Source organism: Ovis canadensis, chromosome 18 (genome assembly GCF_042477335.2).
Source record: "Ovis canadensis isolate MfBH-ARS-UI-01 breed Bighorn chromosome 18, ARS-UI_OviCan_v2, whole genome shotgun sequence".
In the NCBI taxonomy this organism is placed as follows: Eukaryota; Metazoa; Chordata; class Mammalia; order Artiodactyla; family Bovidae; genus Ovis; species Ovis canadensis.
The window spans coordinates 73,250,901-73,276,862 of record NC_091262.1 but is presented as its reverse complement, the minus strand read 5'-3'; the positions used below and the strand labels follow the sequence as shown (position 1 = coordinate 73,276,862).

The 25,962-nt window shown below is 45.3% G+C and overlaps 1 non-coding gene across 1 annotated transcript; it reads left to right on the top strand.

Moving 5' to 3' along the window:
* The first annotated feature begins 11,966 nt into the window (after positions 1-11,966).
* TRNAG-GCC (transfer RNA glycine (anticodon GCC)) lies at positions 11,967-12,039 on the top strand. Its single transcript has one exon. It is a non-coding gene; the product is annotated as a tRNA-Gly (tRNA).
* The last annotated feature ends 13,923 nt before the right edge of the window (positions 12,040-25,962 follow it).

The following is a 25,962-nucleotide window of genomic DNA, read 5'->3' as shown; positions in this document are numbered from 1 at the left end:
GCTTTTTATCCTAAGCCCAGTTAGTAGTGTGTAAGCAGCTGGATTGCTGCAGTTATGGGAAGAAGTAACTTACATCTGAGTGAAAACATTGCTACATCAATACTTTCACGTTGAACCGACAGTTCATGTTGGGCGCGATGGCTTGGGAGGTCAGAGTCCTGGTTCAAATCCTACCTCTGCCCAGCTGTGTGCCCCTGAGTGAATTACTCAATCTCCCAAGCCTCAGTTTCTTCATCCACAAAATGGGGCTGCCAAGAATATTAATGTGGTTAATTTTTTTTTTAATTTGAGGATTAAGTCAAATGATTAACATACTGCCTGGCCTTTCGGAAGCTGGTTGAATGGCATCATCGACTCAATAGCCATGAGTTTGAGCAAACTCTGATAGTGAAGGACAGGGAAGCATGGTGTGCTGCAGTTCATGGGGTCAAAAAAGTCAGAAAGGATTGAGTGACTTAACAACAGAAACAGAAATGTCAGCTACCACTCCTCCCACCCCTAAAAGTCAAGGATAAAAACATTTAGTTTTCCTCATCTATTAAACAGAGCACTGACTTCTGGCATACAAGGCAAGGTTGGCAAGGTGATTAAGGGAGATGACATCGGAAAAAGTATATGCTTGATGGATGTTGGTTCAATCAGATAGACGTTATCTTTAGCACTTTACATTAAGACAGCTATATAGTAAAATTACTTAAGTAGAACTTTAAAATTTTTTAAAAGAAAGAGGGGATGCAATGAGATCAAATATCCTGGCTAATATAATTGTATTTGAGCATTGAACTTGGCACTGGGTTTCTGGAAAAAGGCAAAAAGGGAAATAGGACGAAGTAAGTCATCCTCGTTATTCATTTATTCAGTTAATCAATTCTGCAAGCACTCACTTAAGGCGTACTATACACCAGAAACTGCTTTTGGCAAAGGAGAAGGGAAAGGTTATTGATTCTTCAGGCCCAGATTTCTCCAAAAACTACACTTTAGCTCAGTTTCCCAAGTTGGCTCTTCTAGAAGATTCAGCCTTCTAGAATGATTTTTACAGGGGGTAGAGAAGCTTTCCTATAAGCAGCTACTTAGTGAGCTTCAACCCAAAGTCAGTCAAGGCTTTTTGGCACGGGCAATGCTTTAAAATCAATTTCCCAATATGCAATGCCTGCCTCCTCTCTGTCTGAAACAGTACAGGTTTCAGGGAGGTGATAGAAAGAAATGTATGCAGAGAAGCAAATTCAATGCCCCAGCCTTAATTTGGATCCGGGGTGGGAGTTATCAATTCATGCTAAATAAAATATGCAACAGTTCATATCGTGTTGGGAAGTGGGGAGAAAAAAAAAAGAAAGATGCTGCAAAGCACTTGGATGGGAACCAGGATTAGAGTCTGATGTTTGGCTTTCTAAGTAAACACGTCTAGCTTTTTATTTTACAAATAACAATCTGGAAAGATGCATTAAGGAATCTAAATGCAAAATAGAAATGAGTTTATCCAGGTAAGTAAGGTTTTATTAAACAATTTAATTCATTCCAGTTCCTTTGGAAGAAACTGTGGGTTATGGTTAATGTATTGAATCAGACAGAAAATGCATTCATGAAGCCACCTGCATTTAATATACAACTGTCAGAAAACTGCTCACCAGCCCTTTCCCAGAGAGCAACAAGCTGAAGTAGATTTTATTTGGGGAAACGCAACAACAGAAATGGTCAACGAGTATACAAAGCAAAGACCATCTCAAGCTGGAATGTTAGCAGCTGGGAATGTGAATGAGGATTTTGGAGCACCAAGGACCTCTCACAATTCTCGCCACTTCCAAATGTGCCGGAAAGAGATTTTTCAGATGGGGAGAAAAGCGAAAGCTACAAAAAAAAAAAAAAAAAAGCCAACAGGAATGAAAACACAGGTCCCTGCAGATACCATGACAAAAATAAATCAACTTATGAAATAAGTCTGTAACAGCCACGCTCAAACCAGGAAATTCTCAGAACAAGTATAATCATTTTATGAGCATGTTAAAAAAAAATCCTCTATTCTTATACTGCTCATTACTGAGAGAGCTAGATGGCTTTGCATGGACATTTTTGCTCTGTTTGGTACCCCTGGTATTCATGGTTTCAGAACAGGTATTTCCCAAGTCATTTGGCAAAAGAAAAGTCATTGCTTTTTACATTAAGGGGTTTGCCAGGCATCTGGTAAGAAGCAATAAAATTATCCGTGATTACAAGTACACACGGAGGCTCGGGAACACAGTCGTCCTATGTGTTGGCGCTCTGCTACACTGAGCTATTTCCTCAAACACCTTCTGATGGTTCCTCCTACATTTTCTGAAAGTCCCCTAGTTGCTCTTCAACCCAGTCCTTCCCATTTTAAAATGTTACCTTCTATCTGGGCTTTTAACTCAGATCATGCCTGCCACAGGATAGGCCTGAAGGGAGTGGATCAGATGTAACCCTGATGAATAGAAAGCAGTACAGCCACTGCAAAAAGCAGCCTGGCAGTTCCTCAAAAAACTAAACATCGAATTACCATAGGATCCAGCAATTCCACCTCTGGGTATATTCGCCAGAGAATGGAAAGTAGAGACATGAGCAGATGTTAGTACGCTTATGTTCAGAGCAGCGTTATTCACAATAGCCGAAAGGTGGAAACAGCCCATGTGTCCACGGACGGATGGACAGATAAACAAAATGTGGTCTATTCAGACGATGAACTATCATTAGGTCTTAAAAAGGAAGAAAATTCTGCCATATGCTACAACGCAGAGGAACCTTGAGGATATTATCCTGAGTGAGATAAGCCAGTTGCAAAAAGACGAATATTGCATGATTCCATTTATACGAGGTACTTGGCATAGTCAGACTCATAGAGACAGAAAATTGAAGGGTGGTTGCCAGGTGCTAGGGGAGGTGGGAATGGGGAGTGAGAGTTTGATGGGTATAGAGTTTCAATTTGACACGATAAAAAGAGTTCTGGAGATGAATGGGTGACTGTTGCAAAAGAGTGTAAATGTACCCACGCATGCCGCTGAACTGTATGCTTAAAATGTAAATACGAGTGAAAGTGAAAGTCACTCAGTCATGTCTGACTCTTTGTGACCCCATGGCCTTTACAGTCCATGGAATTCTCCAGGCCAGAGACTGGAATGGGTAGACTTTCCCTTCTCCAGGGGATATTCCCAACCCAGGGATTGAACCCAGGTCTCCCACACTGCAGGCAGACTTTTACCAGCTGAGCCACAAGGGAAGCCCAAGAATACTGGAGTGGGTAGCCTAAATGTAAATATTAAAATGGTATCATGCCGCATCAATTTAACCCTGAGATAATGAACCATTTCTTAATGATCTTCACAGAAGTTCCATTGGGTGGCATGTTGAGTTCTCAGAATTAGAAGAGAGGAAGAAGGTGAGACTGGACACCAGGACCTCGGGCCTGGTGCCCAAGGAGCCAAGCCGAGGTGGGTGCCCATAGGGAGTGGTGTTTCAGGAGGCAGAGCTGGCCCTGCTGTGAGATGACAGCAGCTGACGTTTATTCAGCACTGAGTGTCCAGAGCAATTTCATCTCTATTATTTCATTAACGTCTTGGAACAATCCTGATAGGCCAGTCATATTATCACCCCATTTCATTGATGAGAGAGTCAGTGAGGCTCATGTACAGGAACTACACCCTGGAGCAGTTGGGAAGAATAGAATGGTGCTGGGAGCTGGTGATGGACAGGGAGGCCTGACGTGCTGTGGTCCCTGGGGTCGCAAAGAGTCGGACACGACTGAGCAACTGAGCTGAGCTGAACTGAACTGGGAGACCCTATTGTAGGGGACTTTCCTTCTTAATACCTCTGTGCCTCCAAGAGGAGAACCAAAGAAGCTCCTTCGTCTCTCGGCCTCCTCCTCTTCCAGGAAGCCTTCCCAGAGTGCACACAGCCCAGATGACACACATCCCTCGAGAGGATGAAGTGATTGTCAGCCATTCCCAGGGCGTTAGTGGTCAACACAGAAGGACATAGCTTGCTTCCCAGAAGTGTCCACTTAGCCTCTACCATCAGACTACAAGTTCTCAAGAGCAGGCACCTTCCCTTGGGTTATCTGCTGTGCCTAGCACAGTGCTGGGAGCACAGTGAGGGCTCAAAGGGCTTACAAATAGGTGACAGACTAGTGGGGGCTGCTCAGGAGTTCTGTGGTGGTTCCTCTAACCAAGCTTGCAGGGGGAAGCTTTGACCTGCTCCAGAGGGACTGGCTTGGAAGGAGCACTCCATGCGCAAGCAGCCACCTCCCTCTCCACTGGCTCAGGGCAAAGACAGAAAGAATCCTCTGTGCCAGGAACTTTCACACACAGCCCTGTGTAGTCCTCACCTTGCCATGGGGCCTGTTTCCCATCGTGCAGAGGAGCATGGGGAGGTCAAGGTCAAGGCCTCGTCAAGTACAGCTTCAAGGAGGCCAGGGCTGCCTGCTTCAAGGCTCTTCCTGCCAGATGCCGCTGCTGTGCAGGCTAGAGTGGGGGCAGGGCACGAGGTCAGAGGTGACTGCGGGGAGTCGGCGGGGGGTGGGGGGGCGGTGGTGTGGGGGGCAAGGGGGTGGGGGAGCAGCAGGCAGGAGGATGGGGATGGGAACCCCCTCCTGGAGTTCCTTTCTGGGGTCAGATTAGGGGTGCCTACCAGGTCCTGAAGGGCCCTCAAGGTACAACCAAAGGGCTGAGCACAAATTCAGAGACGGGTTCAAATTTCAGACTGCCTCTAATTATCCAAGGGACTGGGGGTTCCATGTAACATTAGTTTCCTCATTTGTAAACAGACTATATAGAGACGATCTCCTTCCTCTGGAAGAATGGGAAAAAAACGAGCTTTCAGACGCCACAGGGCTTGGCATACAGTGCTGTTAAGCCAGTGTTTGCTGAATGACTATTAGCCAGACAGCTGTATGGGCCCTCGGGGCCCAGGGCTCACAAGATCGCTCTGTCACGTGTCTGCGGGCTTTATAAGCACTTGGCTGATTTACTCTGGGGAGCCTGCGAAGTGTGTTGGAAGACAGCTACCCGATTGTAAGGGAGGAAATGGCGACTCTGAAGGTGACCCGACTTGTACAAGCTCTCAGGGCTGGTGTGGGAGGGGCTGCACTTCTGACTGTGGAGTCAGGGCTCCACAGAGAAGAGAAGAGGGCTGCTGGCTGCCTTTCCCTGCAAGGTCAGAGAAGCCGGAGAAGGCCATGCCACGCCTTGCTGAAGCAGACCCAGCTCCTCGGCCCTGTGTCGCCGGCCCTGGTGAGGCTTGTGTGCTGTAATCATCTCCTTACTCAGTGAGGTCTCCTCCGGTGCTGCTCTTGTCAGGATCCAGAATGCCCAGCCCCGTGTCTGCCATACAGACGCTCAGTGGGTGCCTGGATGAATGCATGAAGTGAAAGAACAAATGAGTGTCCATATGAACCAACAGTCCTTCAAAAAAAATTTTTTTTTTTAGTTTTATTTTTTGGTCCCGTGTCATGGGGATCCTAGTTCCTGGACTAGGGATTGAACCTGTCCACTTAACCACTGGACCACCAAGGAAATCCCCCAAGTGGTTCTAGCTTTTTTTTTTCCCCTGGAGTGGGATGTGTGGAACACAGCCTGCTCAGCATTGTGCTTCATTCATTCAAAAGAGGTTTAAGCTGGATGTCTTGCAGCGGGGCATGGGTTCAGGTTAGGCAGGGCAATGCCTGCAGCCCTGAGTGGTAGAGATGGTGGGGCCAACAGAGGGAGAAAGGTAAACCCAACTGAGAGAGGAGAGGAGGTCTGTGGGGCTCGGACTGGAGAGCTTCTTTGGCCAGAGTGACAGCAGAGCCATCTTCAGGGGAGATGACCTGGGCAGGTGCACGGCGCTCCACGCTCAGAAGGGCCCTGTGCTTGGTTTACTGCTTTCCTGCTGTCATCCTGAAATTCTGGAACAAAGTCCCCGCATTGTCATTTTGCAATGACTGGTCCTGCGAAGTATGAATCTGTTCACAGATGAGAGGAGAGATGCGGTGCTGGAAACTTCCACCTTCTCCTTCCACGTGCTTCTGGAGGCGCGAGTGTGTAAAGCCTGTCTCCCCACTTGGATGGTCACTCCTCTCTGCAGGGAGGATCAGATCCAAGTTCTTGGAAGCACCTGGGGCAGGGTCAGAATGAGGGTGAGATGCTTGAGACCTTTGCCTCAGGCACGAAAACTAAGAGACCAAACAATACTCATTAATCAACATAAAGAATATCTTAATGTAGTATTTTAAAATCTAAATGAATGCCAAAACTCCATGATGAGCAAAAAAAAATCAGAATTTTATATTTACCGGATCAAGAATATGAGGGCGTTGAGTCATATTGGGGCCAAAGGCAGAAGGAAAAATACATGCCCTGACATACATATTTTTACATACTTTTCAACTGTTAACTTGTTTTCCCAGAACAATTAAAGTGGTTAAAAAGTTACTGAAAAATTGGAAACTAATACACTTGTGAGTGCATTAAAACTCACAAGATTATCTTAAGCTTAAATATTTTATTAATATTCCAAACAGAATTTACTATAATTTTATTTTTCTGATTGTAAGGAAAGCAAACTCATCAAAAATATTTTTAAGAACTTACCTGAAACTAGCACAACATTGTAAGTCAACTATACTTCAGTCAAAAAAACTTGCTGCACTTCCCTGATGGTCCCGCGGTTAAGACCCAGCGCTTTCACTACAACGGCTCTGGGTTCAGTCCCTGGTCCAGGAAGTTCCACATACTACTTGGTGCAGCCAATATATATATATATGTATAATAAGTAAATTACTTATTTGCTAATCTCACTTTCAGTGGAGAGAATTGCCATGTTTGACAATTTCTCTTGACCAAGTGACAATTTAAAAAAGCTTTAAATACACTTCAGCTTACTCACGGAAAAGGCAATGGCACCCCACTCCAGTACTTTTGCCTGGAAAATCCCATGGACGGAGGAGCCTGGTGGGCTGCAGTCCATGGGGTCGCTAAGAGTCGGACGTGACTGAGCGACTTCCCTTTCACTTTTCACTTTCATGCACTGGAGAAGGAAATGGCAACCCACGCCAGTGTTCTTGCCTTGAAAATCCCAGGGACAGGGGAGCCGGGTGGGCTGCCGTCTATGGGGTCGCACAGAGCTGGACTCGACTGAAGCGACTTAACAGCAGCAGCAGTAGCAGCAGCTTATTCTTTCTGCTTCAAGTTTTGTTACTTTTTTCACTGCAGATTTTTATATTAATTTTAATTTTTTAAACATTGTGGTACAATATTATTTCTCAGGAGTTACTCTTTAGCCAGTACAAAATTTCTGTTGGGGATAATGAAAAAGTCCTGGAAATAGGGTGATGGTTTTACAATAACGTGAATGTACTTAATGCCACTGAATTGTCCACTTAAAATGGTTAAACTGGGAATGATATGGATATTTTGCACAATAAAAATAATATTATTTCCCTTGATTGCTGAGTTTTTCAGATCCTCCTTAAATTTATGCTTAACCTAAGTGCCTCATTCACCCTAGTCCAGTCCTAACCAAGATGCAGAGGCCCCAGGAGCAAAGCTGAGACACCAGGATGTACCACTTACATTGTTGGAGATAAAAAATGATTCTGAATTTTCCCTGGCAGGTGAGTACAAGAGAGAGGTTAGATTTAATCAATGCCCATGCTTGAAATGAACAACAGAAGTATTAATAAATGGTGGGTCCTTGTCTTCACAGAGAAGAGACATAAAGCTTATAAGTTGGGGATGATTTCCAACGTCCAGTGATAACATCTATTTGATAATGTGTTTACTGAGCACTTACTATGTAGCAGGAATTGAACTAATGCTTTGCTTGCATTCTTTCATTTAATCCCCACAAAAGCACAACACAGTGAGAGGCTACTATTATCCTCACCTGCAGACAGGTAAAACAGGCAAAGACATGTGAAGGAAATGGCCTAAGGCAACACCACCAGTGAGTGGCAGGGTGGGGACTAGAAGCCAGGTCCCCACCATCCTGCTCTTAACCTCTATCCCCTCATCACCTCTCATATTGGCACTAGCTACCAGGTGTAAGTGCCCATTCACATCCCAACAAGATCACTGTTCTTTTCATTCTTTTAATCATTTATGCACTTATTCATCCAACAGACAGATTGACTCAGAGCTGGGCATTATAGGAAACGTGAAAGTGATCTCCCTGGAATCTTGACTTTAGAGGGTTTGGGGCCCAATAGAAGGTAAAAGGGGGACTTCACTAGGGGCTTAGGGGTAAAGACTCCACCTTCAAAGTGGGAGACATGGGTCAGATCCCTGGGTCAGGAAGGTCGTCTGGAGAAGGAAATGGCAACCCACTCCAATCTTCTTGCCTGGGAAATCCCATCGACAGAGGAGCCTGGTGAGTCATGGGGTCACAAAGAGTTGGACTTAGCAACTAAATGACAACAAAGATAGAGGGCGTAAAGACATTTGGCCAGGCTGGAAGGAAGATGCATCAAGTTAGGTATGGATGAAGCATAGCGCAAACCCAAATTGGGAGAGGTCAAAATTAACCAGGGCCATCAGACTGGGCTTCCTGGAGGTGGTGGCTTTGGAGCCATCTGGAAGCTTGCACAGACTCACAATATCCAGACTCCATGAGGACATCTTGCCACTAGGTAAGAGGACAGTGTGGGATACTAGCTAGAGCCGGGAGTGGTTCTGGTCTGTTCTGTGGTTCTGCACTGTGGCTCTGGTCTGTTCTCTGCCTTTAGCCTCCTACAATCTTGGGCAACTCACCTACCAGGTCTGCAAGAACTCAGTTTCTTTGTCTGAAAACAAAACAAAACAAAACAAAACAAAAAAAGCAAACCTGACCACACCATACTGGCTTTCCATTCTGAAAGAGAAAGGAGAAAACATACATCAAATGCCTAACACATGTGTCAGAGAGTAAAATACTTTGTGTCTGGAGATGAAAACTAAGACACTTAATCATTTTTTTAGAGTATGTAAAATTGCCTGGTGAAAGTGAATGAATGCATTTGAGCTGGAAAGCATGGAGTTGGTTGCTATGCTCTATTACTTCCCACAGTTCACTGTAGCTGAAATATTTTGTCCAGTATTTATATTGCATAAATTCCTTTAATGTATTAGTGGGCCCTCCTGATTATAAAAATAGAAGAATAAGTAACTGCATAACCAAGAGAGGTCCTTGAGTATTTGATTATGCCTCATTTTTCCCCCCTCTTGCGTTGACAAGCTAGAAAGGAGGGTGTGTTCTTCACCCTAAACCTCTAGCACTTTCCTCAGGAGCAGCAAATGGGCTGTGGCCATGCCTCCTGCTTGCCTGCCATACATGAGGAGTTTGAAAATGTGTCTGCAAAGAGTATAGGAATTCTTGTTGCAGCTCAACTAAGAGGCAAGTTATCGTAAGAGAAGGTGGGAAGTGAGGGTGCCGGTGCTGGCCCACCAGCCTGAGGGAGAGCTAGACCAGCCCCGGGGATAGACCCCTTTCAGCCTTTCAAAATATATGTTTTGATCTCTACTAGTCACTTTAGTGGTCCCTCAGCTTCCCACCCGCTCTGCTCTGCCAACTTCTGTACCTACTTACAAACCGACTCCTCTGAACAGCCCACAGGGCAAGGCCTCTAAGGCAGAGCTGATGGGGTTGGCCAATCACCAGTCAGCAGCCTCCTTGGTGTCTACCCTTGTCCAGTCAGCAAAGGCCAGGGTGGAAACACTGGGGGGTGCTCTCCCTATCAGGGTGAAGTGTCTGCCTCTGGTCCAGTCACTTACGGCTGGGTGAAAACATTGTGGGATACTATGAAGAAGACTGGGAGTGGGCAGGAACTTCTGGACAATTCAGTGAGGAAGTTGTTTCTGGGTAGTTTCTCTTGGAGAGAGAGAATTGTTGAGAGGAAAGTCAAGGAAGACGGTATTTTACTTTCTCTAAATAAAAATAACAGTGAAGAAGAGGAGGAAAAGTGTTGCTAACACATTGATTGATATGTAGAGGGTGCGTGGTCTTACATGCCTCTCTTATTTGATTTGCAAACACTGCTAATTCATCCATGTGCTCCTCCAAATCCTCTGCCCAATCCCTCTTCAATTCTGGCTGCTGGTGGGGCAGACATGGATGGAGCAGGTGGACAGGAGCCCCTGGACTCTGGCTTCTTGTGAGGTTCAGCCAGTGAGAGGTGTCAAGGGGGCAGGAACAACGAGACTGGGGATCTGTACTCCCCAAACCCCTGCCCTGCAGAGCTGACCATGGCCCCGGACTGGGCTCTCCTCTCTCAAAGTGGCTGATTCCAGAAGAAGGTCCTTCTGGACTCCAGTGACTATGCCCTCCCTTCCCCACTGTCCCAGTTTCTCAAGGCCTGCAGTAGTTACAACAGGCTGTAACCCGCTACTTTGTAATAGGCCCTTTGTATAAACTCTTTTTGAATAAATCCTAGAATTATCATACTTCAAAATTGCCACTTGTTTCTTACTGGGCCGTGATTGATCCCTCACCTCCCCGAGGGAAATACTGCTAGGTCTTCATATGCATAGATTAGGAAGTCAATCCTTAGATAGGTTACAGGATTTTGCCCAGTATCACGGGGCATAAATGACAGTGAGATTCCTAGCTCTGATCTGTCTGATGCCAAAGCCAAGCTCTTTGTCACTTAAGAGTATGCCTGCCAAAGTGGCCAAGTGGTGTCATAGCCAGGACTCTGTGTGTTGCCGCCCAGGCACTATCCACAGAGGTGACACCTTCATGCAATCACTGGAAATGGCTCAGGCAAGACTGAGCAGTGGGCATGCATGCATGCCCAGTTGTGTCTGACTTTTTGTGACCCTGTGGGCTGTAGCCTCCCAGGCTCCTCCGTCCAGTGGGACTTCCCCGGCAGGAATACTGTAATGGATTGCCATTTCCTCCTCCAGGGAATCTTCCCAACCCAGGGATCAAACCCGTGTCTCTTGCGTCCCCTGCTTTGGCAGGCAGATTCTTTATGAGTTGAGCCACCGGGAAAGCCCCTAAGCAGCAGGGCAAGCCAAGTTCCAGGGGGAGGACGAGCCTTCCAGCCTCGACAGGGAATCTCCCCAGGATGAAGAACATGGACGGAACTTCGTATAAATAACAGACAGAGGAACAAAGGAAGAGGGCAGGGAGCAAGCCATGCTAAGAGGGGAAGAGGAAAAGGGAAACAGCGAAGAAATACAGCTCCGGCTGCAGACACTCAAGAATGTACCAGAAGACAGATGAATGGGGGAGCCGAAATCCTGCCGAAGGACAGTTGGACAAGTTAAGACGGGACTTTGCTGGGATTAACTGGGAGAGAAAAGAAGAGGACGCGGGGTTGCGGGGATGTTCTGGGGTTACCGCTAAGATGCTGCTGCTGACAGCAGGGGAAATGGGGGATTTGGGGGCCCAGTGGAATTGTCCCCACAGCGGGGGCAGCAACATGCTGTGTGAGAGCCCCATGCCTGGAGCAGATGGCCTGAGGCGGCCTGAGTGAATAGACTCCGAGGCCCACAGGAAGCCATCCTCCGTCCCAGCGGAAGGGGGAAAGGGGCTGACAGGTGTGCTTGGATCACTGAGCAGTAGGGACAAGGAGGGGGCAGAGGGCAAGAGCTCCATGTGAGACCCAGCCTGCAGAAGGCACTGGTGCACCCATTGTCCAGGGTGTGGGGAAGGGATCACACGGGCAGTGAGAGCGGATAGGGGAAGGGCAATGATGCGAAAGGGTCAGACTTTAGGCTGAAGGAAGAAGAAATTCTAATTGCTCGGAAGAAGAAATTCTAATTGCTCAGAGGCAGGAAAGAAACAGAAGTAGGGAAAAAGAAGTGAGAATAAAAAGGGGCCATCTTTCAACTTTTACGACTATTACGGTTTGAATTGTGTTCACCGTGAAAGTTGTATTGAAGTCTGAACTTAAGGTCAAAATGTGACCTTATGTGGAGATAGAGGGGCCTTTAAAAAAATTGATATGGGACTTCCCTGGTGGTCCAGTGGCTAAAACTCTGCACTGTCAAAACCAGGGGACTTCCCTGGTGGACTAGTTGCTAAGACTCTGCACTGCCAATGCAGGGGGCCCAGGTTCGATCCCTGGTCAGGGAACTAGATCCCACATGTCACAACTAAAAGATCCTGGATGCCTCAACTAAGACCCAGCACAGCCAAAAAAAAAAGGAAATAAAATTTTTTCAAAAATTAGGATGTTAAAAAATTGATGTGCAATTGACACATAACATTGTGTTAGTTTTAAGTGTTCAGTTCAGTCACTTAGTCGTGTCTGACTCTGCAACCCCATGGGCTGCAGCACGCCATGCTTCCCTATCTATCACCAACTCCTGCAGCTTGCTCAAACTTAGGTCCTTTGAATCAGTGATGCCATCCAACCATCTCATCCTCTGTCATCCCCTTCTCTATGAGTCCTTCCAATGAATATTCAGGACTGATTTCCTTTCAACATGTGTATATCGGAAGATGATCACCAAACTAAGGTTAGTTACCATGCATCACCACACATTATCAAAAAAATTTTTCCCTGTAATGTGAACTTCTAAGATCAACTTTCTCAGCAACTTTCAAATGTACAATATAGTATTGTTAACTGTAACTGTGGTGTTGGAAAAGACTCTTGAGAGTCCCTTGGACTGCAAGGAGATCAAACCAGTCAACTCTAAAGGAAATCAGTCCTGAATATTCATTGGAAGGATGCTGAAGCTGAGGCGCCAATACTTTGGCCACCTGATATAAAGAACCGACTCATTGGAAAAGACCCTGATGCTGGGAAAGATTGAAGGCAGGAGGAGAAAGGGATGCCAGAGGATGAGATAGTTGGATAGCATCACTGACTCAACGGACATGGGTTTGAGCAAACTCTGGGACTTGGTGATAGACAGGGAAGTCTGGCAGTTCATGAAGTCTCAAAGAATCAGACATGACTAAGAGACTGAACTGAACTGAACTGTAGTCACCAGGCTGTACGTACCATCCTCAGAACCCACTTATAACTGGAAGTCTGTACATTTTGACCTACTTTGCCCAATTCCGCCACCCCCTTCCCTCTCCTGCCTCTGGTAACCATAATCTGTTCTTTGTAAGTTTGGGTTTTTTTTTAGATTCCACATATAAGTGAAAGTTATTCAGTTGTGTCCGACTCTTTGCGACCCCATGGACTGCAGCATGCCAGGCTTCCTTGTCCATCACCAACTCTCAGAGCTTGCTCAAATTCATGCCCATTGGAAAACATCCATCTTCATTGTAATGGAGAGAGGGTCTTTATAGAGATAACCAAGTTAAGATGAAATCATTAGGGTGGGCCTTAATCCAGTAGATGTGCTCAGTAGTTCAGTTGGGTCTGACTCTTTGAGACCCCATGGACTATAGCCTGCCAGGCTCCTCTGTCCATGGGATTATCCTGCCAAGAACACTGGAGTGGGTTGCCATTTCCTTCTCCTTACTGAATAGGGGGTGTGTCAAACATGTGCTGAACAAGAATACACCTCATTTGCTTGGTCCCCAAACCTTATAAACGCTGTCACCTTTGTCATTATCATCATCATGGATGGACTGATCAATTTGCACAAGCAAGTGGAAGACTTCGGATTTGAATCCAGGTAGTCTGATCCAATGCTTACACACTAACATCATTTCGTTTCTTCCCCACCATCGACTTCAGCTCTGTTCAGAGTGTTGAGTCATGACAAAAACAGAGCACTTCAATTGTTCTAGAAGACACAGTATCCAGGATGACTGCGTCCTTACAAAAAGGGGGAATTTGGATGCTGGGATAGCCAGGCCCAGAAGGAAGCTGGTGTGGAGACACAGGGGGAGAAGGCCGTGGGAGGAGGGAAGACTGGAGTGATCTGTGTTGCAAGCCAAGGGACACCAAAGATATCTGGTCACTTCAAAGGCCAGGAAGAGGCTCTCTGTGAGAGAAGGGATTTTGGTTAAGCCCTCCAGCCTGTGCTGCATTGTTCTGGTACCTAGGAAAGGAAGACAGCAAATTATGAAAGCAGGTTGGGAGGTGACGGGAAGGAGCAATGCATGCCCAGTGTGGGCAGCGTGGGCCCTGGGTGAGAAGGGGGTCTCAGGTTCTGCAAGAGAAGCCCCAGGAAACATTCCCCCAGGGTCACTCTCTGTCTGCTGCAGTTCTCTGGCCTCCTCACACAGTTCCCTCTGCCAAGGAATGCTCCCCATAGCTTCACATGCTCCCCGTCTCTTAAGACAGAGCCCTGCGGTGAGATATTTCCTTATTCCAGCCTCTTTGAGATTCATCAGAAAGTCTTGATCTGTCTGTTTGTTGCCAAGCATTGGATGGATGCAACTTTTGGGAAACACCATTTTCTGTCCCCTTCACCTGACACCTGGAGGCCCACCTGCTGGCCCTCCTTTCTGCTGCCCACCTGATCCCCTCTCCTGCTCTGCCCCAGCCCTGGACAAAGCGCCCAGCACACGGGCGCACCCGAGCACGCCTTGGCTGGAGTCTGTCTGGTTCCTCATCTGTCACTCGCGTAACGTCAGGAGCAGCAAGCCCAGACAATGATGTTTTCATACTTCTCAAAACTGCTTTCAGTGTCTCGTTAAGTAATTGCATGCTTAATATTGCTGGGAAATAGTCTCTAAATGCCAGAGTGGGAGAAAGCAGTTTTCAGAGTACAGGAAATGATACAGGTTTTTTTTTTTTTTTTTTGCTCAAGCCTCCAGCTCCTAAATGGAGAAACAGAATATTCCCAAATCCATAAAAAAAAATTTTTTTTGATAGATAATACAGATGTTCCTTGCTTTACAAAATAGACTGTCCTGGCAATATTGGGTGTAAATCAAATTTCTTAAAATCGAATTACATTGAAAATGCACCCTGGGAATGTGCTTTAAAAAGAAATCCTGCAACGAATTCTTTTGTAAATCAAAGAGACACTCATTCATTTGGTCATTCCGTCGTTTATTTATTCCAGCAGTCCTCAGCTCTGGCCAAACATCAGAATCACCTGGGGAGCTTTTAAAAAATATACCATATTGAGGCTCCACCCCTAGAGGTTTCCTTTTAATTGGTCTGGGGTGGGGCCCAGGTCTCAGTATTTTTAAAAACTCCCAGAAGATTCTGATGTGCAGCCAGGCTCAAGAACCACTGGTTTATTCGATAAACATTTATTAAGAATCCTCTAAGTCAGACCCAGACTAAGTGCTGGAAATTGAGTGACTACTAATAAGACACAGCTTGTTTCCTCCCAGGAGCCTAGAGTCTAGAGGCCAATATAGATACATTAGCAGACAATTTCCCTTGTAATGTGAAGTCTGGGACTAATATATCGGCGTTCGTCTATTTTATAAGTTTAGATTTTTCATACAGCTGATTGGGCTTTTTGCTTTTTGTATTAACTGAGGCACCATTAAATAACATCTTTGAGACTGTTTTATCTGTTCTGACACAGGTTTCTTTCTATTGGTATTTATTTGCCTTATCTGTCTTTCTCTGTATCTTTACTTTCTGTATTTCTGTGGCATTCTATTTTGGCCTGATCTCTTAAACGTCATAGAATTCACTCGTGAAAAATTCACCAGGAAAAGATCTCACTCTTTTAATAGATGAGTTTGATCCATTTACACCTGCTGCATGTATTTGGGCTGACTTCTGCCTTTTGGCTCTGTGTTTGCTATTCACTATGATTTCTCACTGCTTTTCTCTTTTCCTGTTTTATAACATTAAATCAAGTCTTCATTAGTTTCTTTCCCCCTTTCGATTGTTTGGAAGTTATTCTTTTATAGTTTTAGTGTTCGACTTTACATTTTTCAGCTTGAAAGAAGTTGCTTAACTTCTATTTTAAAAAATACTTCTATCATCTTCCGGGACAATACAATGATTTAATTTATTTTACAGAAGTATAGTTGAGTTACAGCGTTATGTTAGTTTCTGGTGTATAGCAAAGTGACTCAGTTTTATTTGTAACTGAATCTGTACATAACTCAATATATATATTTAGTTATATATATATAAATATAAATAATTCAGATTTTTTCCACTATGGTTTATAATAAGATATTGAATCTAGTTTCCTGTACTGTGTAGTAGAACCTTCTTGTTTATATATTTTATGGATAGTGGTTTGTACCTGCTAATCCAAACTCCTAATTTATCCCTTCCCTCCTTCCCCTTTGGTAACCATAAGTTTGTTCTCAGTGTTTATGAGTCAGTTTCTGTTTAATACAATGATTTTAGAGTGTTTTAACTTTCATCTCCTATTTCCCAATTATCCTCTAACATTTGTGAAGTATTTTAGTTCATTTTTGTGTTTAAAATTCCCCACACACCATGACTTTTTAAAATTCTATACAATGTTTGTTTGGATTTAGCAGTGTATATATTAATTTCATTTCTGGCAAATTGCTTCTTGACTCCCACTCCTTTTTTTTTTTTTTAGACTTAATATTTTTCTCTTTGAATCAGGTCTTTTATTAAGGTCCACAATCCCTTTTATGTATTTGTGAATTCAAAAAGCTTTAGTAACCAAAAATTACTGAAACTATTTTCTATGGAAACAGTAGTGCATTTGGTTAGGGGACACTGCCCTAGATGGTACTACAGTGAAATGTGATACTTTTTCAAATCCGAAACATTTCAGGGCACCTTCCACGCCAGCTCAGGCCACGTGCCGTGAAAGGGCGATTCCACACTTGTGGGAATTGGAGGAAAAGGACCTGCAGCTTGGGGGGGTCACAGGTCACAGCCATCTTCTGGGTGTTTCTATTCAGAGGCAATCACTCCTCCTTCCAGAATTTTATGACTAGCTTGTGACAGAACTAATACCTGTCAGGCCTTGTGTTCATAACTGTTCACCAAGGGTCCTCCTGCCACATGCTTGTCCCACTTTGCTGGGGGTGCCTCTGTAGGCTGATAGCCACCCCTTCACAAACTACCTTCATATTGCATTTCCAGCAATATCAGATAATACATCTTAGACTGAGGTCTGTCTAGTTCTTGAGGTGACTTAGGGGTGGGAAACCTCCTCATCCATATTTTCTTTACCTATTGTCAATCAAAAAATAAAATCCAAGAGGTATTTGTCTACTAAGAAAAGCTACTTTCATTTGCATGAAAAAGCAGATGTGTGCATGTGTGCATGTGCGTGTGTGTGTGTCTGAGAAGACACAAGACATGGTAATAGCAGTTACCTCTGGAGTGGAAAGGAGATTTGATTCTAGTGAATACCCTTTCTTCTACCACATGTGTGCTAAACTGCTTCAGTTGTGTCCAACTCTTTGTGACCCCGTGGACTGTAGCCCATCAGGCTCCTCTGTTCATGGGTTTCTCCAAGCAAGAATACTAGAGTGGGTGTCATTTTCTCCTCCAGGGGATCTTCCCAACCCAGGTATCAAACCCAGGTCTCCTGCATTGCAGGCAGATTCTTTACTGTCTGTGCCCCTAGGGAAGCCCACAGGCAACCATTATTTTCAGCTTAAGAAACTAATACGAAACAAACAGCAACATCCCTAAAAATATCCCTTTGCTCCATCTTGTACTCACCATTCCTCTCTGTCATTAAACAGAAAATTCCTATCCACTTCGGGTGTGAAGGAGGCTATGAGCCATGGGGTCTGGGTTTTCCAAATTCATTTTAAAAGGAAAACTTTTGCTTTAATACCCTTTGAAGAGATGATCTTTTTTGGTACCCCAGTCTTTGTACTGTGACCCATGTACTTCCAAGAAGTTCTGTCACAGACCCCACAGGAGATGGCTTATTTGGGTCACTGAGCTTGGCCCTGCCCAAGGGTGTCAGCCTGGCTTTGGTGTTGGGTCATGCCAAGAGACATGGGTTTGATCCTTAGGTTGGGAAGATCCCCCGGAGGAGGGCATGGCAACCCACTCTAGTATTCTTGCCTGGAGAATCCCATGGACAGAGGAACGTGACGGGCTCTAGTAGGACATGACTGAAGCAACTTTGCACGCATGCGCACAGCAGAAGGTTGGCCTTCTAGAGACACAGAAAACACTGAGGAACATAAGGTGTGGAGGCCGAGGGCTACCACTGCCTCCTGTGGGTAGCAACCTCAGGGAAGGGAGTGCCAGGTGACTCCGATGGTGGAGCACCAGCTAGGGAGCATAGTCTGCATCTTGTTGGTAGGGATGAGTTACTGTAGGATCTGCTTTTCAGAAAGAGGGCAGTGCCAGGGAGCTGGGGTGGGGGCTGGGTTTCTGCAGGACGGGTTAACGCTCAGCAGGACTGCTGTGAAAAGTCAAGGAGAGCACGTGCGTCAGATATTAATGCTTCTTGCGTTATAGCCTTTGATCCAATTTCCTCTCTTCTTTATCTCTCCTCTTGTTCGCTGCACCCTTCTCTCCTCTCTGCAAACAATCAAATGGATTTCACCACCTTCTCATCCTCTTTGCCATCTTTCCTTTTTCAAAAAGTCTTCCATTTAAGAGCTGTAATGGGGTGTGGGATGAAAAGGCATTAGACGATTAGGCTAGCAGCTTTTATGTGTGTGATGGAGGCATAGATCACCTCAGAGCAGGCATTCTTTCTTCTTTCTTGTTCTTTTTACAAATTTTATTACTTTCTTTAGTCTGCAAGGAACACAATGCATGACTGCATTTTCAGGGTAAAAAGTTAAAAGTTGCAGATAAAACTAGAGTCCTTCTTGACCCTCCCCATGCTAGTCTCCTTGGAAGTAGTCAAGGAAACGAGTCTGATGAGTCTAGTTTTCTTGACCTTCTTCTGTATATTACATACTTTTTCTGTATATTACATACTTAAATATTAACTTCCCACAGAAATACATAGCACCGCTTTATATTTGTCTGAGTTTGTGTGTATTTTGTTGGTTTTTCATAGTGACCACCCTTTATGAGTTGTTCTATGACTTGCCTTTTTATTTAACATCTTGTCTTGGCCATATTTCCGCACAAGCGCTCATCTTTTTGCTTGCTTCTCGGCATTGCATGGTTTTGAGGGGTATAAATTCTTATTGTTCATCTAGTATCCCCAACAAAACACCTGATTTTTTGGTGTGTCTCAGTTCAGGCTGCCATAATGAAATATCACATTCTGGTCATTTTAAAGAGTAGAATTGTGTTTTCTCATGGTTCTGGAGGCTAGAAGTTCACAGTCAAGATGCCAACAAGTTTGGTTTCTGGTAAGAGCCCTCATCCTGGTCTTAGATGGCTGCTTTCTCCCTCGGTGTCCACATGACCTCTTGTGCCCAAGTGGGAGAGCTGGGGATGGGGGAGAGAGACGTGGGGAGAAGGAGGAAAGAAAGGTCTCTTTCTTGTAAGGCCGCCAGTACTGTTGGATTAGAGCCCTGCGCTTATGACCCCTTAAACCTCACTTCCAAATATAGACGCAGTGCGGCTCATGGCTTCAACATATGCATTTTGGGGGCACACTTCAGTCCATAGTAGTTGAAGAGGCACGTGACTGCCTTTGGAAAATTGTTTCTCTTCACCTCTCACATCCCGGCCTATTACAGTTCCTGGTCTATAATGTGCTCAGTAATGGTTGCTGAGGCTTATTATTTATATTTTTTAAACAATAACAAAAGTTATTAAGATAATATTATAATTAATATAACTATAATAATAATACATATAATAAATAAACAAAAGTTACCACCGATGAGCTGGGTAACCTTGGGAGAGTGAACTGTCAAGCAGAGACAATGTTAGCTTAGATGTATTGAACAATGACTACATGTCAGGCATTCTTCTAGTACTTTCTGTGCATCATCTCACATATTCTTCCCAAACTCGGGAGGTTGGTACAATTGTTAGCCCATATTCCAAGTCAGAAAACTGATATCCAAAAGGGTGAAACAGATCACCCAGGTCATGCAGCTGAAGAGCAGAGGAGTTTAGGGCACTGTGGCCCAAGTCCTGCTCCTTCCTGGGGTAACTGCTGAAGCAGGTGGCCAGCAGCACTGACTACAAGACGTATGGTGAAAGGCTTAGCACGTGTTAACTGCTTAAGGAGTTTGGCTACCCTCCCCTTGCCTTCTCTGTCTCTTCATCATTATGCTTATCACAGGCCCTGCATAGAGTCTTCACTCAGCAAACAGGCAGATCTTACAGGGAGGAAGCACTGTGCTTTGGGCTTGAATCTCCACCCCTGCCATCTCCTTGTAGTGCGACCTTAAACTCCTCTGTGCCATTGAATAAACATAATGATGCCTAGTTCTTAGGTTATCGGGAAAGATAGGGCTTCTCTGGTGGCTCAGTGGTAAATAACCTGCCTGCCAACGCAGGAGACATGAGATCAATCTCTGGGTTGGGAATATCCCTTAGAGGAAGAAATGGCAACCCATTACAGTATTCTTGCCTGGGAAATCCCTTGGACAGAGGAGCCTGGTGGGCTAAAGTCCATGGGATCACAAGAGTCAGACATGACTTAGCAACTGAACAACAGCAAGAACAAGAGGGAGGATAAAATAAAAAGTAAGATGAAATAAAATAACATAAAATAAAATACAAAATGTTATTAAAATGTATTTTCCCACTGCCAACATGTACCAAGTTCTGGTCTCAAGTGGCAATAACTTAGAAGACAGACTCCTGCCCTCCTCACTGAGATTTTGATACCCAGCCCTAGCGGCATGCATCCATGTGCCAGGCCCTGTGCTGATGATTTCACACACTTCAGATCTTTGCAACAGATCCCATGTCTCCCCTTTTCACAGACTAGAGAACTGAAGTTCCTAATACTTAAACAAATTGCCACCTGTCCCACAGATGGAAGTGGAAGGCCTGTGGCTCAACTTCTGGCCCATCCGGCTCTAAAGCTTCCGTGTTTTATCTTGAAAAGCAAACTTCAACTTGGATTTGCTGTTCCCCCTCCATTACCCCAAGGCCACTGGGGAAAGCAGGACATAGGTGATTCTTGCTCCTTTTCAGATCCGATAGAAAGGAACTTGGGAGTCCCAGCTGCTGCCCATATGACTGCCTTTGCAGAAACTGTAGGCGGAGTTTGTATAAATGTGCACTTGCCTGCATGCTGCTGCAGGGGGCGGGGGCTGTGAAACATCGGGGTATCTGACAGCAAAGGGGGTATGCAGGGAAGCTAGAGCTGGCAGGATGAGCAGCCCTCCCTCTGAAGGGGCTCTGATAGCTTCCTTTGCTCCTCAGAGCCCCAGAATTGAAGCCTCAGGAAGATAACATCCTTAAGGCATCAGCAGATCTGAGTGACAGGTCACTTGGAGGAATCAACGGAAGTTCCTGTCCACCATTTGGATTTCTCTCAATCACAAAGGCTGAGGTCGTGTTTTGGGGTTAGAGTCCTGGCCTTCAATTCGGCAGGTGGTGGTTGAACCCTGGAGGGCTTCATCCAAAAGCAGACCTACCCGCAGCTCCCGTGGAGAGCACAGGAAACTTGGAATCAGCACAAAGCTGGAGTCCCGCCCTAGCACTTTCTGCTAGGGAGTGACTTTAGGCAGGTTGTTTCATCTGCATTAGCCTGGGTTTTTGATCTGGAACATGAAGTGGTTGCTCAAGTTCGTGGAGATAGTGGAGGCAAGGTGTTCAGTGTCAGGCGCCCAGCTCATCACAGAGCTGGGTCTCTCTGTAAATGGCACTTCCTCTCTCTTTTCTCGTTTGTTCCACAGAACCTCTCTGTGCACGTGCTAAGTCGCTTCAGTTGTATCCAACTCTTTGTGACCCCATGGACTGTAGCCCGTCAGGCTCCTCTGTCCATGGGATTCCCCAGACAAGAATACTGGAGTGAGTGGCCATTTCCTCCTCCAGGGGATCTTCCCGACCCAAATATCGAACCTGCATCTCTTATGTCTCCTGCACTGGCAGGCAGGGTCTTTACCACTAGCGCCACCTGGGAAGCCTGATGTCACTCAAATGTCAGGCCCAAGGTCCTGCCCTCTGATCCTCCTCCCCTGACTGGGTTCTGGAAGGGCCCGGGAGGCCAACAGCAGCCTCAGGAGGTGTGGGTGAGAGGTGGGAGCAGAGGTTGGGAGGCCTGGATTCCAGGTTCCCTCCCCTGGGGGTCCAGTCCTGGACAGACCAAGTGGACTGGAGAGACTTTCACACTGTGAGGCTCTCAGAAGATGGAAAGTGGGTGTCACAGGAGACAGTTCTCCCCAAACCAGGGTCTCACTCTCCAGGCTGCCTAAGAAAACCTGGTGTCAAATAGAATCTCATGTGGGGACTTCCCCGGTAGTCCAGTGGTTAAGAATCTGCCTTCCAGTTCAGGGGAGACGGGTCTTATCCCTGGTTGGGGGACTAGGATCCCATGTGCTGGGAGGCGCCTAAAGGTGGTCTGCTCTAGAGCCCATGTCCTGCGACAAGAGAAGCCCACGCACTGCAAAGAACCAGAGCAGCCACAAAAAAGACAAAAAAGAATCTCACATGGGCTGGTTTCACTCACTTATTCTTTCGAAATATATTCAGAAGCCAATCCTTTCTGCCCATTTCAACCAAGTCCCCACCTTCTGTCATCTGGACTGCGGTAATTGGTGCCTCTGCTCTAGAATCATGAATCACATCAGGTCCTTCCTCTGCTCCAAAACCTCCAGGGGCTGCCCATTTCCAATTTAATAACTCAGAATGATCCCTCTTCCAGCTCTCCCAGCTTCCCTTGAAGAAAGAACTGAAGTGTTAGTTGCTCAGTCGTGTCAGACTCTGCAGCCTCATGGACTGTAGCTGGCCAGGCTCCTCTGTCCAAGGGATCCTCCAGGCAAGAATACGGGAGTCGATAGCCATCCCCTTCTCCAGGGGATCTTCCTGACCCAGGGATCGAATCCCAGTCTTCTGCATTGACAGGCACATTCTCTACTGTCTAAGCCACTGAAGAAGCACTGACTGCCCCCCAACACACCAGCCTCCTTTACCCTGTTTTAGCCATTCTTTTTCTCATAGCTTTGATCACTTCTAATAAGCTGCAGTGCTCTCATTTGCTGTGTTTTTCTTTGTCCCCTTCACTATATGCGCTCTCCAGAAGGACAGTCATGGGGAAACTGACATGTAAAAAGACAGTAACTATGCACGTATGGATGTGAGCACTACACAATAAAGAAGGCTGAGTGCTGAAGAACTGATGAGTTAGAACTGCGGAGAAGACCCTTGAGGATCCTTTAGATGGCAAGGAGATCAAACCAGTCAGTCCTAAAGGAGATCAACCCTGAATATTCATTAGAAGGACTGGTGCTAAAGCTCCAATACTTTGGCTACTCGATTCGAAGAGCTGACTCATTGGAAAAGACACTGATGCTGGGAAAGATTGAGGGCAAAAGGAGAATCGCTTGACAGAGGATGAGATGGTTGAATGGCCTCATTGACTTAATGGACATGAATCTGAGCAAACTCTGGGAAATAGTGAAGGACAGAGAAGCCTGGTGTGCCGCAGTCCATGGGGTCACAAAGAGTTGGACATGACTTAGCAACCAAATAGCAACAAAAATGCGGTATTTCTAGGGCTGGAAGAGAGGAGAGTGCAGGGTATAGGGAGCTTGGAGTAAGGTAGGTGCTGCCTCGGATTGAAAGAGTGATGGTTTATGTAGAGCAAACCTTGCTATTTTGGTAATTTCATTAATACTTTCATATGTGAAAAGTATTATGCACTTAGATTTGATGTATTTATGCCACAATTAAAAAAAATTAGTACTTAATATTTACAATGTTAGGACACAGAAATATTGTTTACTGCTGAGCCATACAGTATATTGTGGTTTAATTTTCTTTCATATATCAATTACTGCTTATCAAATAGCTTATTATTGACTTTTTAAAAATGTATCTTTCTGTGTATTCCAATTTTTTTTTTTTTAGCTGAAAGTGTGAACTTTCTCTTGATACATTCAAACATGTGGAATACTTTGTCAGCTTCCTTATTAACTCCTGGAAACTTCCACCCTCTGCCCTTGCTCTGGTTCTTCTCTAGATCTGTGGTCCCCCTGTCATCCTGGAAACTTCCTTAGCCCTGTGTTAAATTCCAAGGATTCCATGTTGCTGTGGACTGAACTGTGCTCCCCCTTACCCTCAATTCCCTGGTGGCTCAGATGGTAAAGAATCTGCCTGCAATGCAGGAGACCTGGGTTCGATTCTTGGGTTGGGAAAATCCCCTGGAGAAAGCAATGGCAACCCACTCCAGTTTTCTTGCCTGGAGAATTCCAGGGACAAAGAAGCCTGGTGGGTTGCGGTCCATGGGGTTACATGGGGACATGACTGAACAACTAATACCCCCAATTCACATGTTGAAACAATACCCACTAACTTGACTGTATTTGGAGATAGATCATTTAAGGAGGTAATTAAGGTTAATGAGGTCATAAGAGTGAGGTCCTAATCTGACAAGAAGTAAGTAAGAACAGAAATAGAGAAATCTTTCTTTACGTGCACACATGGAGAAAAGGACTTGTGAGGCCACAGTATGAAGGTAGCCAGCTGCAAGTTGGGAGGAGGGCTCTCCTCAGAAACCCAGCTTGCTGGCACATTTATCTTAAACTTCTAGCCTCCAGAGCGGTGAGAAAATAAACGCCTGTTTGTTAATCCACTCAGTATTAGGCATCTTGTTACAGCTGCCCGAGAAGGTTAAGACAGAGGACTTACTCCCTGATTTTAATGGAGGGCATCCTCTAGCAGGGAGAAGGCAATGGCACCTCACTCCAGTACTCCTGCCTGGAAAATCCCATGGATGGAGGAGCCTGGTTGGCTGCAGTCCATGGGGTCGCTAAGAGTCGGACACGACTGAGCGACTTCACTTTCACTTTCACTTTTCACTTTCACGTATTGGAGAAGGAAATGGTAACCCACTCCAGTCTTCCGGCCTGGAGAATCTCAGGGATGGGGGAGCCTGATAGGCTGCCGTCTATGGGGTTGCACAGAGTCGGACACAACTGAAGCAACTTAGCAGCAGCAGCAGCAGCAGTAGCAGCAGCATCCTCTAGCAGCTTGCTCAGAAATAGTTCATGGAAGCAAATTTTTTGACACATACAAATGTCAAAGTAGAAGATGAATGAGATGTGCGTCTGATCCCTGGGTTGAGAAGATCCCCTGGAGGAGGACATGGCAACCCACGCCAGCATTCTTGTTTGGAGGATCCCATGGACAGAGGATCCTGGCAGGCTACAGTCCCTGGGGTTCCAAAGAGTCGGACTGAGCGGCTAAGCATGGGCATGAGCACGTGTAAGATTTTCTCTAGTCTATCCTCACACAGCCTCGCCTCAATCGATACCTTGGGCGTATAATTTTTAATTGGAAATCATTTCCCTTGAAGTGTTAAAGGGATTGTTCCATTATCTTTTACTTTTCAATTCTTGACAATTTCAGTGCCCTGGTGAGTTATGATTCTTTCTTTGTGACTCACCTGCTCCTCCCATCTCCCAGAAGTGTTTAGGATTCCTTTTTGCCTGATTTTCTGAAGTTTTGTGATGATGTGCCTTGGTGAGCTCCTTTTATTTCTAACTTGAGCTAGGTTTTCAGTGTACCATTTCAACCTGGAAACTCATTTGACTGCATTCCATCAAACTGAATTCTATTTTTTGATCTTTTTTTTTTTTCTCTCTCTCTCTTTTTTTTTTTTTTTTCAATTCTCTCATTTTCTGGAAATCCTAAGAATTTGCTGTTGGACTTCCTGCACTGATCCTCTCATTTCTCTGGTTTTTCTATTTTCCAGCATTTTGTCTTCCTAAAAGATTCCTTCAATTCTGTTTTCCAACTCTTTACTGGACTTTTATTTGAAGTAGGTTTTAGTTTCTAAGAGCTCTATATATGGCATCGTGTTCTTGGATGTGGTGCTGTCTCTTATCTCTCTGAAGATATTAATTAGTGTTTTTGAAGTCTCTGCCTCCTACATGTTCCTTTATTCTGTTCTCTGGTTTTAGTGCTTTTCTAGAAGGTCCAGTAATTCTTGTCTGTCTATTCATGTTGAAGAACAAAGAACTTAAAAGCTGGTTGGAAGCTTTGGGTGCAGGGTGGGCCATGTTGGCTGATGGGCCTCTTTTCAGAGTTATAACTGTCTCATGGAGAGACCCCAAGCATGAGTAGCTATAGTTATTTTTTTCTCATATTAGTCAGTTCTCCCAGAGAGGCCTGCCCCG